This window comes from Symphalangus syndactylus, chromosome 8 (assembly GCF_028878055.3).
Source record: "Symphalangus syndactylus isolate Jambi chromosome 8, NHGRI_mSymSyn1-v2.1_pri, whole genome shotgun sequence".
In the NCBI taxonomy this organism is placed as follows: Eukaryota; Metazoa; Chordata; class Mammalia; order Primates; family Hylobatidae; genus Symphalangus; species Symphalangus syndactylus.
In genome coordinates, this window is record NC_072430.2 from 77,426,090 (window position 1) to 77,441,540 (window position 15,451).

The 15,451-nt window shown below is 42.1% G+C and overlaps 1 pseudogene; it reads right to left on the minus strand.

Moving 5' to 3' along the window:
• Positions 1-336: 336 nt before the first annotated feature.
• On the minus strand, positions 337-786 carry LOC129488775 (jupiter microtubule associated homolog 1-like; annotated as a pseudogene).
• Between the last annotated feature and the right edge of the window lie 14,665 nt (positions 787-15,451).

Sequence of the window (15,451 nt, forward strand, 5' to 3'; positions counted from 1 at the left end):
TAAGCGAATGGAATCCTCCAGCCCTTTACCCTGATCCTTCCTCCGAGTTACGTATTTTGTGGTTTCAAGGCCGCTTTGAAATCACTGAGAAACAAAGACACAGGAAAAGTTTTTTAAAGTGAGGAAAAGTAGAAAATCCTTTAGAGGCCTTTACAGAGATAGCATAGAAACCATGTAGTTGACATTTTGTCTTTTCATTTATTTTATTTATTTTTTAAAAGTGCTTCTTTTTTAATGAAATAAATCCAAAAGATGTACAGTCAGGCTCAAGTTGTGCAGTTCACAAGCATGGGGGAAACAAACAAAACAACGAAGCTCAGGATGGTCAGAGCAGAGTTAACCCAGGACGAGGCTGGACTTGCCACCAGGGGGATATCCTTTGGATGGTGCTGGGGCCGGGGCCACTGGGCTCAGCACAGGTGCAGCAGGCGCGGGCTTCTCTTCCCTCGGCCCCAGGCTGCCTTGCTAGTCTGTGTCCACATTTTCATGAATGTCACCTTCTCCCTTCAGATCTAAGAATCTGCAGAGTTCACTTCAGAAGCATTCCTTCCCTGCAGTCCAGATGACTCCAAGTCTTCTCGGCCACCTCTAGACTTGGCACCTGCCGACGTGGCCCAAGAAGGTGGATTTTCTTCAGGTGTCCCAAAGATATTAGAGGCCATTTTGGTGTTCTGTTCGTTCATCAAAACCCAATGAAAAATTAGATCCACCATCTGGCAGCCGCAAAACCCGGGAGCTATTCCCGTTGTTGGGGTCGACACCCTTGAAGGTGGTGGTGGTGTCATGGCACAGAGGAGCAAGTTAGGCTGGTGTGGAAGCAGAATGCTGACAGGGTCGGACTGAGGGGCACAGGGAGGCTCCATATCCCACAGACTGGCCCCTGCTGGGGGAGTCTCGTGCCCACATGTTAGCTTTTCAAATGCTATTTGGAATATGTTTATTATGTCTCTTTAAATGCTATTTTGAAATGATACTTATTACTACCTAAGATGTAAATAACTCATCCTAGGTCAAAAACGGCATGGTTAGTGGGCTTCGAACATAATCTCTTCTGTACAGCTTTTGAAATATGGGACACCATGGCTATTCAGTTAGATCCCTTGCTGGTGAGTCAGGCAGCCAATACCATCAGAAGCTGACCACATACGTGCCCCCCCATGGAAGCTTCTGTAGCACAACCATGTGAGGCAAGCCTTGGACACGAAGTCCCTGTGCCCACTTGACTCACAGCTCCACTTATCTCCGCGTGAGATCAAAATACAAATGCCAAAATTTCATTTCCCCAATTTTCTATTTTTGCTAATTGCCTCCACCTTGCTCTTTTTCTTTATATCCTATGCATGTTTGACATTTTAAAAAGGTGTTTTTAGCTCTGAATTTAAGCAAATTGGCCCACAGATCTCCCAGTGAGTAGCAGACTCCGAGTTAATATTCACGGTGTCTCAAATGTTAACACTGCTTGGTTTTGCCTTGTTGCCTTTGCCTTGGCCTCAGCTAGTTTTAAATTGTGTTTACACAATTTTACAGAGTTACTTGCATTTTTTCTTTAATGAGTAACGATATCTAGAATCAAGTTCAGTTTGGTTGGCTATTTCACTACTATTCTGTACATAGGACAGTTAAATTATAATGTTAATTTAAAAGACAGAGAATCTACGGTAGGTTTATATTGGAACAGGAGAACACTTTTCTGCCAGACCTGAGGACCTTCTGGGCTTTGTCTTCTAGATATCTTCTTTTGTAAAGAAGAGAAAATAAATCTCTGGAAGTATTGGGGAACACCTTTCATTTTGGTTTTTTAGAATGTTTTCTTCTTTAATCCCCTGTGATTGAGAAGGCATAGAGGACTGCCAACCGAAGCGGAGGGGACCGATCACAAGGCGTACAGCATGCTTACTTTAAAACGGCTCTCAAAAAAGAGGCAACGATTCCTTATCAACACTGACATAATAAAGGCAGTTAGCTCCAAGTATACATGGGAGTAAAGGACCATCCTTTATACATTCATCACTACCATTTGTATTGTCATTCTTGGCCGTGAAGAATATTAATAGACATTTCTGTCAAGATGATATTTTCATTAGAAAATAGAGATATTTTCTGTTTTCTTATTCAGCAGAAAAATAGACAAGGGGCTGGGCATGGTGGCTCATGCCTATAATCTCAGCACTTTGGGAGGCCAAGGCGGGTGGATCACCTGAGATCAGGAGTTTGAGACCAATCTGGCCAACATGGTGAAACTGCATCTCTACTAAAAATACAAAAATTAGCCAGGTGTGGTGGCGGGTGCCTGTAATCCCAGCTACTCTGGAGGCTGAGGCAGGAAAATCGCTTGAACCTGGGAGGCAGAGGCAGCAGTGAGCTGAGGTCGTACCATTGCACTCCAGCCTGGGCAACTAGAGCAAAATTCCATCTCAAAAAAAGAAAAGAAAAAAGAAAGGAAAGAAAAATAGTTGAGCAATGTTGGTATATCCCAAATGTTCCCAATTCATCACTCTGGTGTTCGTATCACACTCATCTGAGATCCCATGTTGTCCATCCAGCCTTGTAATTTCCACATCTGTCTCCTGCTTGTTTGTTACCTGATCCAGTTGTCCAGCCCTGGACCACAACCCTGCTCTTCCCCGCTGTCGCAGCCAGTGTCTGGCTCTGTCCCTCTCTGCCCTGCTTCCTCCTGAATGTGGTGGACACAGACACTTCCCACAGTCCCCCTATGGAAGTTGAGAACAGGCTGTAATTTTTGAGGGTTTGGGAGTAGCAGAAGTGGATTAAACTCCAGGGACCGGAACTGCAGGCAGGACTGCTCTCAGCATCTGGCTCCCCAACATCACAGGGATACCCACCTGAGTACCCTTCTTTCTAGACTGTCAGCAGCCATTCTTCCCCTCACACATAGCACGGTTATGTTTCCCGCCCTGGGGTCCAGACCCCATCTCTTACACATCAAGAGAAATGAAAAGATTCTTCAACCAGATTTGCCTCCTCATTCCCTGCATAAGAATTGCTCTCTTCCCAAGATTATGGTTACTTGAGTTACATTTATTTCTTTTAGCCGAGCCCCATCCCTGGAACCTTCCTCTTTGTCATCTAAAAGATGCTAGAATTCAGTGGTTTGATGTCATATATTTCCCAAAGTTTGGGTTAGTTGCTCAGGTTGGGATTTTTTGTCAAGGGGTCAAGTTTGGGATTTGGCAATCCCAGTCTTCCAGCGTGAGGGCACTTCCAGAGAGGACAACAGGGCCTGTCTGGAGTCTGTGTTGTCTAAATCCAGATTCAGTAGGGGAATATTTTTCCTAAGGAAAACCTAATTTGCAGAAGCATAGGTCCCATTAAAAGCCATACCCAACTGACATTGCTGAAAAAGACACTTAACTTCCCGGTTAGAATCATTTGCATTCTGGTCTTTCCCAGAAAGCAGAGAACATGCTATACATTTGCACATCTCTGAGTGATGGGTCTGGAAGTGGGTACCGGCAGGGCTAGACAAGAGGCTTATCTCCCACTACGCTATAGCAATGATTTCCCAAATGCAAGCCAAAAAAGGTTCTGTGACTCAAATCAATATGAAAACTACTGAGATAACAAGATGTTTTTCAACTCAAATATTATTTTGCTCTGTACATTATATGTTTCTGAGAAGGGGATGATATTATGTGTTTCTTAAACTTTCTGGCCATTTAACTCTCTCTCTCCTCCACAAAGAGTTACTCTTCTAAAATTCTAGTCAAGATTGGATGGATAAAGACCCATTTGCCTTCCTTGGTTAAGGACACTCACTTTTACAACCCAAAGATAAAAATAATTACTATGACTATGCTTAGAATTATATTTCTAGCCTGCCCAAGGGGATAGAGAGAAATCCCAGAAATCCTGTGACCTGGCAGCATTTGCAGCCTGAAACAATCTGTTCCATTCCAGATGGTTTTGCCCTGTGGGCCCATGCGGCATGGCCTACTGCATCCTCTATGGTCTCTGCTTTCCTTCCTTGTTCTTTTGCTCGCTCCGTTCTTTCTCAACTTGAGAGTTTCAGGCAAGATCCCTTAATTTCTGTACATGTCCATTAGGGAGTTTTCCCCTCTCTTACCTATTACTTCAGATGCTGAGAGCAGTCCTGCCTGCAGTTCCAGTCCCTGGGGTTTAATCCACTTCTTCTACTTCCAAACCCTCAAAAGTTACAGCCTGTTCTCAATTTCCACAGGGGGAATGTGGGAAGTGTTCTGCATTTACTGCATTAAAAAATAGATTCTCCAGAAGCTTTTTGAGGGACAACTCTGTCACTATTCAGACTTGAGAAGATTTCAGTTTTTTTTGGTGAGGCAATAGTGTGATGTCTGGTGTCTGGGAATAATCACACAGAGTAATTTATTAGTAGTCAATGATTCATTTATGCAAAATATAAAAATACAGCCATTGTCATGTTACAAATGTTAATATTTAATACCTGCTTCAGTATTTCTGCAATCATCCATCATTCTTAGTTGATGAATCTTCTATTTTTTCCACAAACTTTCTTTCTTGGTGAAAGGTACTTGTTTTGCCTTATAGCTCAAGTTAATTCTATATCAAGAAGGCATATGCTACCCAAAGTGCTGTTTCTAACCGCAGACACATTTCTTTAACCTTTTGGAGACCTGTAGAATGACTTATCTTCAAGAAATGTGGATGCAGAAGTAATGCAAGAGAACCTATCTATGCTAACTGAAAAGTTGGGGGGTAGTGTCCCAGTTTACTCTAATACATGTGCTCTCAAAAGGTACACACGTACATACACAAGTGTTTTATTTTAAGATGTGGGAAAACAAGACACCTACCAGAAAAGCTGAATGAGATATATTCATCTCAGGAGACTACAGTGGACAAGACTGAGAGTCGAATGGATAACTCATCAATCAGATTATTGACCTTCTCTGTCACGATGTTGACGAGTTCCATCTACAGCCTTGTTTGGGGTGGGATTAAAGATGAAGAACTCTTGTGGGGAAGAAAGAGACAGAAAGGTTGTAGGACAGGCAGTGAATAGATTTCCCCTAGAGTAAATTCGTTGTTCACACAAACATTTTGATCTACTATTACATAGTCAATTTGAAGAAGAATTAATATTTTTTTGTCTTGAATGTACAAAACCAATCCGTAAAGAAAGAGAACAACAAAGACTTTATTGTAGTTACTTGTCATTTCCTTAGTGGTTTTATTTCTAAAACTTGCCAGTGACAGAGACCTAGTCAGAACAAGGGAGTTTAGACTCCATTGCCAGAAGGAAACAGGAGGTGGCGGGAGATTAGAGGGTGGGAATTTCCCAGTTGCTGAAAAGAGAGAATGCAACACACTTCAGACTCCTCAATATTGGTAGTAGTTATTTTGTATGTATGTGCTCCTGGAGCACCTTATCAAAATCTCCAATATAACACGTAACACACTGCATTATAATTTTTTACTTGCATTCCTCTGTTACATTTATTTACTTATTTTTGATACGGAGTTTTGCTCTTGTTGCCCAGACTGGAGTGCAATGGCACAGTCTTGGCTCATTGCAACTTCTGTCTCCTAGGTTCAAGCGATTCTCCTGTCTCAGCCTCCCGAGTAGCTGGGATTACAGGCGCACGCCACCATGCCTGGCTAATTTTTATATTTTTAGTAGAGACAGAGTTTCACCATGTTGGCCAGGCTGGTCTCGAACTCCTGACCTCAGGTGATCTGCCCACCTTGGCCTCCCAAAGTGCTGGGATTACAGGCGTGAACCATTGCGCCCAGCCTCAGATACATTTATGAACAATCAGGTCACACCAAAAGACTTAATGCAGAAATTTATAGGCCTAGAAAATCTCAAGTTTTCTTCCCTATGGGACTGTGAACTCTTACAATACTATGAAGATATGCCCATAGGAGAGGTGTGGCTGAACACAGTAGGTGGTAAAGAGGCAATAATGAAAAGAATATGACCTCTGTATTGGTTTCTAAATCAATAGGGGTGATTTAAAATGGTGATTTAAATCCACAGGTGTTTGCTTTTCTTATATAATAAGAAGTCTGGAGATAGACAGGGTCTGGATGTTGCTTCAGCAGCCCCATATATATCTAGGAGTCTCAGCCTTTCCTTCATGGTGGCAAGATGGCTCCTGCTGCACCAGCCATCATATCCACATTCAAGGTAGTGCTTGGGCTTTACCTACAGTTGTCCCTGGTACTTATTCATTCATTTTTTCTTTCATCAAATATTTTCTGAACACCTGCTATGTGCCAGATAATAAACTAGGCACTGCGAATAGAAAGATGCTCCAGCCAAGATGTAGAAAAGGGGACATCATATGTTTTTGTTCTTATGAGGAAAGCAAAAGCCTTCTTTGGAACCTTCTAGAGGCTTCCTTTATGTTTCATAGACAAGAAATGCATACCTGCCTCCTTCTAATTCAATCATGGGTAAAAGGTAATTGGAAGATTGAAGCCTTAGAACAATCATAACTCATTTTCTGAGGCTGGGGGAGGGGCTACCCTTCCCTAAACACATATGACAGTCATAATCCTGGACTTTACCTGCAATTCCTACCCCTACTGCTCATTCATTTATTTATCTATTCAACAAATGTTATTGAACACCTGCTGTCTGCCAGGTACAAGTTAGGCACTGAGAATAGGAAGATGCATATGACCAGGAGTTCCCAGACTGCTGGAGAATGAAAGCAATGCAAACAAATCGTTGTAAAGCAATGTGATAAGATGTAGTAAGGTGATATTGGGAGTGGAGAAAAGCCCAGAAGTACTTATGAATTTCTCAACCAGAGAATATGGGGTAGATTGAGATAAATGACGCCTGCATAGAAGAGAGGGTATTACAGCAGGCCCTTGGGGAGAAATGTGGTTTCACAGAACACAGATGGGTTGAAGATAGAAGGGAGGCAGTGAGGGACTCAGGAGGCTCTGATCTAGTTGCAATTTATCATGGAGTGCTGGGAGTATTTATTTCCCCGGGGAATTCAGTGATTTGCTCTTGTCTGTATGTTGACCTCTCATGCTACTGATTCAAGGGCTGTGAAGCAGAGTAGTGGGTACAGGGGAAGGCTGATTCTACGTTGGAGACTTCTCTCTGGGCAAAAATGTCTTCCATTAAAATTATAATCTCTTTATCCTTTCCCTAATCCTGCCACACTAAGAGACAGGAGAGTTAACGTTGTCCGTCTGGCCCAGAAAGATCTAACCTTTCAAAACATCAGAGGGGAAGGGGCACGATTCCCCTCATTGTTCATGATACGTTTCTAAGATGTCACCCTCACTGTAGCAACTTTATTGGCATGACAAGGCACACAGGAGCACGGTCTGGTCATGCAAAGAGCTTTCCAGCTGCAAGCTCCATTGCTCCCAAAAAAGGGAAAGCCTGAAGTTCCCCAATACATTCATGAGGGGGCTTCAGAGGAGGAGGGGCCCAGGGTCTGTCTGCATTTTACAGAAGTCCAAACATGCCAGACAAGGAAGACACCCATGGTCCCCCAGCTGCTAATCCACAAAAGACCAGGTTGTCTTCTTTGTAAACCTAATCCTCCTGTCCACAGTGATTAGGAGTCTGAGGACACTTTGCGTCAGAAGCGCCGGGTTCTTTCTGAATCATTCGATGAGCCAACACCCAGCAATCCCTTTAGAAAGCAGGGGGCTATGAAATCTGACCTTAGAGAAACCAGATGACATAATCCAACCCTATACAACTCTATTTCGGGTCTGACTAATCACAATCCCCTATTGAGGGAGAGGGATCTACTATCTTAGGATGTGTCTAGGGAGATAGGAAGAGATGACCTCTGGAAGCTTTATTTTGACTTAAAAATATTGTAGCTTAAAAAATATTCTTGATCCCTTTAAAAAGTAAATTAAATGTGGTTTGGGGAGGTGTGTCTTAAATTGGATTAAATATTGGATGTTGTAGCCTGCCAGGATAATGCTGAAACTAAGGCTCCACACATGCTCTGTCTGAGCTAAAAGAAGGGATGCCAAGTGCACCAGTAATGTCCTCAGCAGCAGAGGTTCCAGATGCCTGGCAACCTGCTGGGCACAGAATTCAGATGGACCAACTCTTCCCACTATTACATGAATTACATCAGCAAACCGAATACATAACGATGAACAAAATCCTGTATCATTCTAAGTTCTACAGATTTATTTGTCCAAATTTTAAATAGGAAAATGGAAAATAATAATGAATGAATATTTCTAGAAATCCAGATTGATAAATTACAGACCATGAAGAACATTTCCTACTAGAATAGTCTTTTTGGCTGGGCATGGTGGCTCACGCCTGTAATCCCAGTGCTTTGGAAGGCTGAGGTGGGAGGATCCCTAAGGGGAGACGATCACTTGAGCCCAGGAGTTTGAGATCAGCCTGGGCAACATAGCGAGACTTTGTCTCTGCAAATAATTTAAAAAATTAGCTGGTCGTGGTGGTGCATGCCTGTGGTCCCAGCTACTCAGGAGGCTGAGGCAGGAGGAGCACCTGAGCCCAGGAGGTCGAGGCCGCAGTGAGCCAAGATAGCGCACTCCAGCCTGGCTGATGAAGCAAGACTCTGTCTCAAAACAGCAACAGCAACAACAACAACAACAACAACAACAACACAATTTTGATTTTGTGTAAGTTGTAAGTTGTGTAAGTTATTTCATGCCCTAAAATGGAAGCATTTTACATTTTGCTGTTTAATTATATACATTTGACATATTAAGAAAAGTGATTATTTAAATAAAGTTTTAAATTTTAGAATAGTTTTCGATTTGCAAAATAGTTGCAGAAGTAATACAGAGCTCTCTTATACCTCTCACCGCTTTCCTCTACTAACTTCTTACATTAGAATGATACATTAGTTACAATGAATGAACCCATACAGTTACATTATTGTTATTATTATTTCTTTTTAAGTAGGATTTCACTCTGTTACCCAAGCTGGAGTGCAGTGGTGCAGTCATAACTCATTGCAACCTCAACCTCCTGGGCTCAAGCTATCCTCCCACCTCAGCCTCTTGAGTAGCTGGGACCACAGGTGCAGACCACCATGTGCAGCTAATTAAATTTTTTTTTTTTTGAGACAGGATCTCCCTGAATTACCCAGGCTGGTCACAAATTCCTGGGCTCAAGTGACCCTCCCGTCTTGGCCTCCCAAAGAGCTGGGATTATACACGTGAGCCATCACGCCTGGCCCAGGTACATTATTATTAACTAAAGTGCATACTTTCTTCAGATTTCCTTAGTTTTTACTTAATGCCCCTTTTCTGCTCTGGGATCTCATCCAAGATACCACATTACCTCTAGTCATATATCTCCTTAGGCTTCTCAAGACGATGACAGTTTCTCAGATGTTTCTTGTTTCTTGATAACCTGAACAATTATAAGGAGCACTGGTCAGTTATTTTGCAGAATGCTCCTCAAAAAAAAAAAAAAAATCTTCCTCATGATTAGACTGGGGTTGTGGGTTTTTGGTGGGGGAGTGGGACACCGCAGAGGTGAAGTGCATTCTCATTGCATCATTTCTAGGGCACATCCTATCAACAGAATCCATCACTGTTAATGCTGACCTTGGCCACATGGCTGAGGAAGTGTTTGGTGAGGTTTCTACACTGTAAAGTGACTCTCTGGCTCCCTACCCCCTGCCCTTCGCATACTACACTCTGTGGGAAGGAGGATCCCACAGATAATTGATATTTATTCTCCTAGGTTTTGTCTTATTCTTGTCACATTACATCCTGTCTCCTTTCCTCTCAGTTTTTAGCAGTCTAGCTGAAGTAGGAGCCTGGCATTCAGTGCAAGAATAAGGGAAATATCTGCCTTCTGCGCTCTTCAACTTATAAAAAAGAGAAAGATTATCTAAAAGGTAATTGAAATAATTTGTACCTTTTAAAAGAAGTGCTTAATAAATCTTTTCTGCACATATAAGAAGATACATGGAATTTACTATAAGACAGATAATTGGATCATCATGAGTGTAGGTATTAATGGGAATGGCAATGAACGGGGGAGGGGGGTGATGAGGTTATTACCTCTCCCTACAAGGCTGGGCCTTGATGACAGTGTTGGAGTGATATTTTGTTGCACATTTTTACTATTTGACCATCTCTGTTAAACCCACCCTTGATACCCACTTTGCCAAGAACCAACTGTAAGACCTTGGGTCAAATCATTTCACCTTTTGAACCCTTAGGCCCACATTGTCATATGGGGACATTATCGCCTGCTTTTTACCAATTTTAGTGCATCACTGACAGATGCTCATGAAATTTGTGTGTGATGCTGCACTGAAAAGGGGAGAACAGATGTACAACCTCTTAGCCACTATTCTGGAATAAAAAAAAAAATTCTAAAAACTAGAAGTTATTGCATAACTCCCTTGGCAGCCAAACATAGCATGACCTAATGTGAGGCCACTGATCGTTTTTCTTTATCCCATTTAATATAAACATCTATATATTTAGCTGCAGAAATGTGAATGTTTGATTGTGGATTGCTGCCCAGACTACAATGGGGACATTATGTAATATATGACATATGTACTGGGTTATAATTCTAAATTCCTGACATTTCTGAATTCTGAAACCCATCTGGTGCAAAGGAATTCAGATAAGAGGCTGTGGGTCTTTATTTCTAGATATCATTATTATTTCCCTGCCATGAAGTAGGACTTCTCTCAAATCTTTCTAAAACCACAGCCACTAACATTTTTCCTTCCTTTTCAGAGAGTCGCAGCAAATTTCTTATTCATGTTTTCACTTATAGAATAGTCTCAAAATTCTTCAATGTCAAAGCTAAGGGGTGTATGGGAACCATTGTTCTAGTTGATCACATGGGTGAATTAGGGCCCAAAGCATGTATTGAGGAGGCCATTCCATGGCAGAGAGGTGTCCAGATAATGCGAAAAGCCACCTGAGTCCCATACCCACGTTCCACCTTCTAGAGCGCGCAGCCTCCGTTCCTAGTTGGTAATCTCTTCCCTGCAATTAAATTCATTTGATGGTGCATCTTAAATCAACTTTAATTGGACACTTGCTGTGCTTTAAAAATACTACTTTTCCTTATCTATGTAAGTTTCTTTGCACGCTATCTTTTTTTTTTTTTTAAGCAGAAGAATTTGTATGTGTAGTATGTGTGTGTGTGTGTTAGAGTAAAAACAGTCTGTAAAATTTTGCCTGCTCCATTATTATCTGGAGGCAAGAGTTCTTTTTCCAGTTACTTGGTTAACTTTACCTGTTGATAGCCTGGGAAACATTGTAAATATTTTTAAACCCCATGTAAAGGACTATCTTAATTAAGTGCAATGCATCCTTTAGAACTTCAATGAGCTGTAAAATCAGCTCTTCACCTTCAAATGCCTGATATAGCTAATTTCACGTGATACGCTAGCAACAGGCAGCCATAAGGTAGAAACCAGAACAGAGAGCTAGAAATAGAGACAAAAGTTTTATGTCGCTTTAAAACAAAACAAAATAAAAAACAACTTTCCCTCTTTACTCTCAATTTTATATGGCAAACTGGGTACCATTTGACCTCCGACTTTTATTCCTCTTATTTTGTATTCCAGATGATTCTGGGTACAAATAACAGAAGCACAAAAGAGGCTACTCTGATGAATAATTTGTGCTTTCTAAAGAATGTATGCATCAAAATGTGGGTGGAAATTGAAAGGCCACAGTAGACCTATTAGCACTGTATGTTCACTGGAGGAGGATTGATTGGAGCTAACTGCATGAGTTATGTGTGGAACATTATCCTTGAGTGGGGTTATATGTATGTCCTGAATATTATGCTTTGTTACAGTTTATTGGCCTTGATTCTACTTGTGAGGCCAGAGTATATTGCTCAGTTTTAGGGGAGCATTAACTATTTCAATCTGCCCTGATGAATCATAAAGCAAAGAAATACACAGCACTGTATTTTTCTGGATTTTTACATACACATTAGGACCCACTGCTTGAGTCTCTAAGGGTCTTTATGTATTCAGAAATCCCCAAATGACAAGGTGAAATCATGCCTAGGTGACAGTAGCCAATAGGTTCCAGACAAATCTTCAATCAACCACATCCAGCTGGAAACAAAACTACTTCCCAATCAAATATTCCCAGCTAAGGTCTGAGTCAAGAAGAGAATCTTGCATTCAAACTAGGATGCCCCTTTGCTCACATTTTGCAAAAGTACTTCCATTTTCCATAGATCTTTTTTTTTTTTTTTTTAAACAGACTCAGGTATTCCAGCTGGGATGGTTTTGAAAGCATAACGTGCTGTCTGTTGTCTAGAAAGATGATGTTTGTGCCCCACTGCCAGAAGGGCATGCTCTTTGAATTGCTTTTGCTGCAGTGGGAAAAGGAGCTTCTCTAGTTCATCCACACATTCTCCTCTATTGTCTCTGGGCCTGTGGAGGCCCCTAGTGAAGACTGGGGAACACAAAATAAGGCTGCAACTCCTTGGAGAGGTTCCTGGGGCAGAGATTTGGGTGGCTCTCGAGAAATAGCAGAACGTTCAAGGAAGAACAATCTGGAGAAACTGGGATGGGTAAGAAGCTGCACAATCATGTTTACATGTTTTTGGTTTTGTTTTTGCATTTTAGAAACAGGGTCTTGCTCTGTCTCTCAGGCAGGATTGCAGTGGTACAATATCAACTCACTGCAGCCTTGACCTCTGGGCTCAGGTGATCCTTCCTCCTCAGCCTCCCAGTGGCTGGGACTACAAGCGTGCACCACCACGCCTGGCTAACTTTTTGATTTTTTGTAGAGACAGGGTCTCACATTGTTTCCCAGGCTGGTCTTGAACTTCTGGGTTCAAGTGATCCTCCCACCTCGGCCTCTCAAAGTGTTGGGATTACAGGCATGAGCCACTGTGCCCAGCCCACAATCATGTTTAATTTTTTTTCTTTCCTCACGCAAGTATTAGAGATTATCATACATCTTAAACATACACTACTCCTTTATTAGGAATTTTATCTTTTGTTCCTATGAAGAGTCCATTTTGCATTTTGCTAAAGGTACTCTGATTTTACTTCATATATTTGTTACTCCTTCATACTGGAAACTGGAGGATGAGGTGAAATGAATTCAGGGAGGACAAGAGTTGGAGAAACCTGAAATCTCAGCATAAGCACAAGACCTCTTCCATCTCTGCTCCACCCACTCTTTCCTTTGGGAGTTTGAAGTATGGAAAATGTTCCGTGAAAAACCAAGAGCAGAGTAATAATAGAAGCTGATTTGTTTCCATGTTCAAATCTGATGTTAATGGTGAAGAGGCAAGCTATACTTCCATCTATATCTCCCAAGGAGCATACTTCCCTCTAAAACATAGAGCCTGTGTCTTAAAATGTAAGGATGGGATCCCTGCAGGTACAATGGGCATCACTTGCATATACTTTGTATATATTTGCATAAAATTGCCTGCTAAGATTAAGTGACTTTAATTCCATGTTTATAGAATAAAATTAAACAAATTGATACCACAGCCAACTACAATACCCACCAGCTTCAATATCAGGAAAAATATATATAAAGAACGCAGTAGACTTTTTTTTTTTTTTTTCCAAAACAGAGTCTAGCTCTGTCACCATGGCTGGAGTGCAGTGGCATGATCTCAGTTTACTGCAACATCTGCCTCCAGGGTTCAAGAGATTCTCCTGCCTCATCCTTCTGAGTAGCTGGGATTACAGGCGCCTGCCACAATGCCCGGCTAATTTTTGTACTTTTAGTAGAGACGGGATTTCAGCATGCTGGCCAGGCTGGTCTCAAACTCCTGACCTCAGGTAATCTGTCCACCTCGGCCTTCCAAAATGCTGGGATTATGGGTGTGAGCCACCGCGCCTGGCCCACAGCCGACTTTTAAATAAGTTAATTTGATTATATCACCACAAAGACCTTTGAGCAGAAAGAAAAAGAAAATCTGGCTAATTTCATAGTAGTGACTCAAAATGGTGGGTTGCTAAAAATAACAGATTTCTCCAAAATGCATGAGAGAAGCTATATTTAGGTAACTGCAAGAAATGTATAATGTGGAAAGTAGTGTTAAGGTGTTTGCTCTTTTATATTGTATGCTGGAGAAGAGTGAAATCCTCACTTTTCAGTGGGCAGTTTCATCATTTAAAAAGATATGCACACAATACACTTACAGGAACTAACCATCTCGTCCAGACAAATTCTGTTATGGCCTCTTTGCGTCCCTGTCCATGTTCAGCAGAACAGAACATTAGATCATAATTGTGGGGGCAGCAGCTCTTTGGTTTGGCTACCACGGTGAAATGGGAGTGGCAAGGGACCTTGTTTCTGGACTTTGCAGAGTGAATTCGGGCAGCACCACGCAGACATCTCTGGTTTGCTCCTGGGTCAAAAGGCCCCGTGCGACCCTGCTCGTTGCCCCTGCTTCAAACCCCCTGTCATTTTCACAATGGGTCTAAGGGTCATGGGGATGCAGTGCTTGCCAAGAGCATTCAGTTAAGAGCAAGGAAGGGAGAATCATAACCATATCCATTTCCGAGGAAACAAGATGCCATAACAAAGTGCCACAAACTAGGTGGCTTAGACCAGCAGAAGTCTGGATTCAAGGTGTGGGCAGAGCCTTGCTTCCTGTGAAGGTCCTGGGAAGGATCGTTCGGGTCTCTGTCCTAGCTTCTGGTAGCCCCGTGTCTTGGCAGCATGACTTCAATCTTCACATGGCCTTCTCCCGGTGTGTCTGTCTCTGTGCCCAAAATTGCCCTTTTTCTAAGCACACCTTATTGGTCATATTGGATTAGGGGCCCACCTTCCTCCAATGTGAGCTCATCTTAACTCATTCCATCAGCAATGACCTTAGATCCAAATATGACCTCATTCTCAAGTACTGGTAGTTCCCTCAATGTACGCCTTTTTGGGGACACAATTCAACCCATAACACTCATGAAGTAGATGTCCTGTGGGTTTAACCTTCATTCTACTTGTTTGACTGCGCTGGGCTGTTTCCAGGTTCTCCAGTGGAAAGGGCTCCCAAGGAAATTACCGTGCACAGAGGAAAGGCAGGTGAAGAACTCTTCTCCTAGCTGAATTTTCAACTCGATTTTCAAATCGTTTTCCTTCTTGGTGAGTGCAGATTGAAACAGCAATAAAGACTTTTCAAATGTATAATGTCAGTCTTGTCAACAGAGAAAGCATGCATCACTGCCCTTCCAACTTGATCATCTCACGGAGTTTCACTGCTTTCACGGCTTCTGTAGCTCAATCCCCAATCAGCTATCCAAAGGGAAATAAAGTGTTATTTTGCCTTATTGTTGACATGGCTATAGGAAACTAGAGAAATAACTGTCTGTAGAGTTATTCGGAATGAGTGGACCAGGATTAATACCTATCAGGAAACTGGCATAAAAGCAACTCGCTCAGAGAGCAGAGAAAACCTGGCTGGTGGGTAGAAGGTCTCATGGCAACTCCTGTCCCAGGGGAGCAATTTTGCTTTTTACTTTGCTGACATCATCTAAATTCAAAG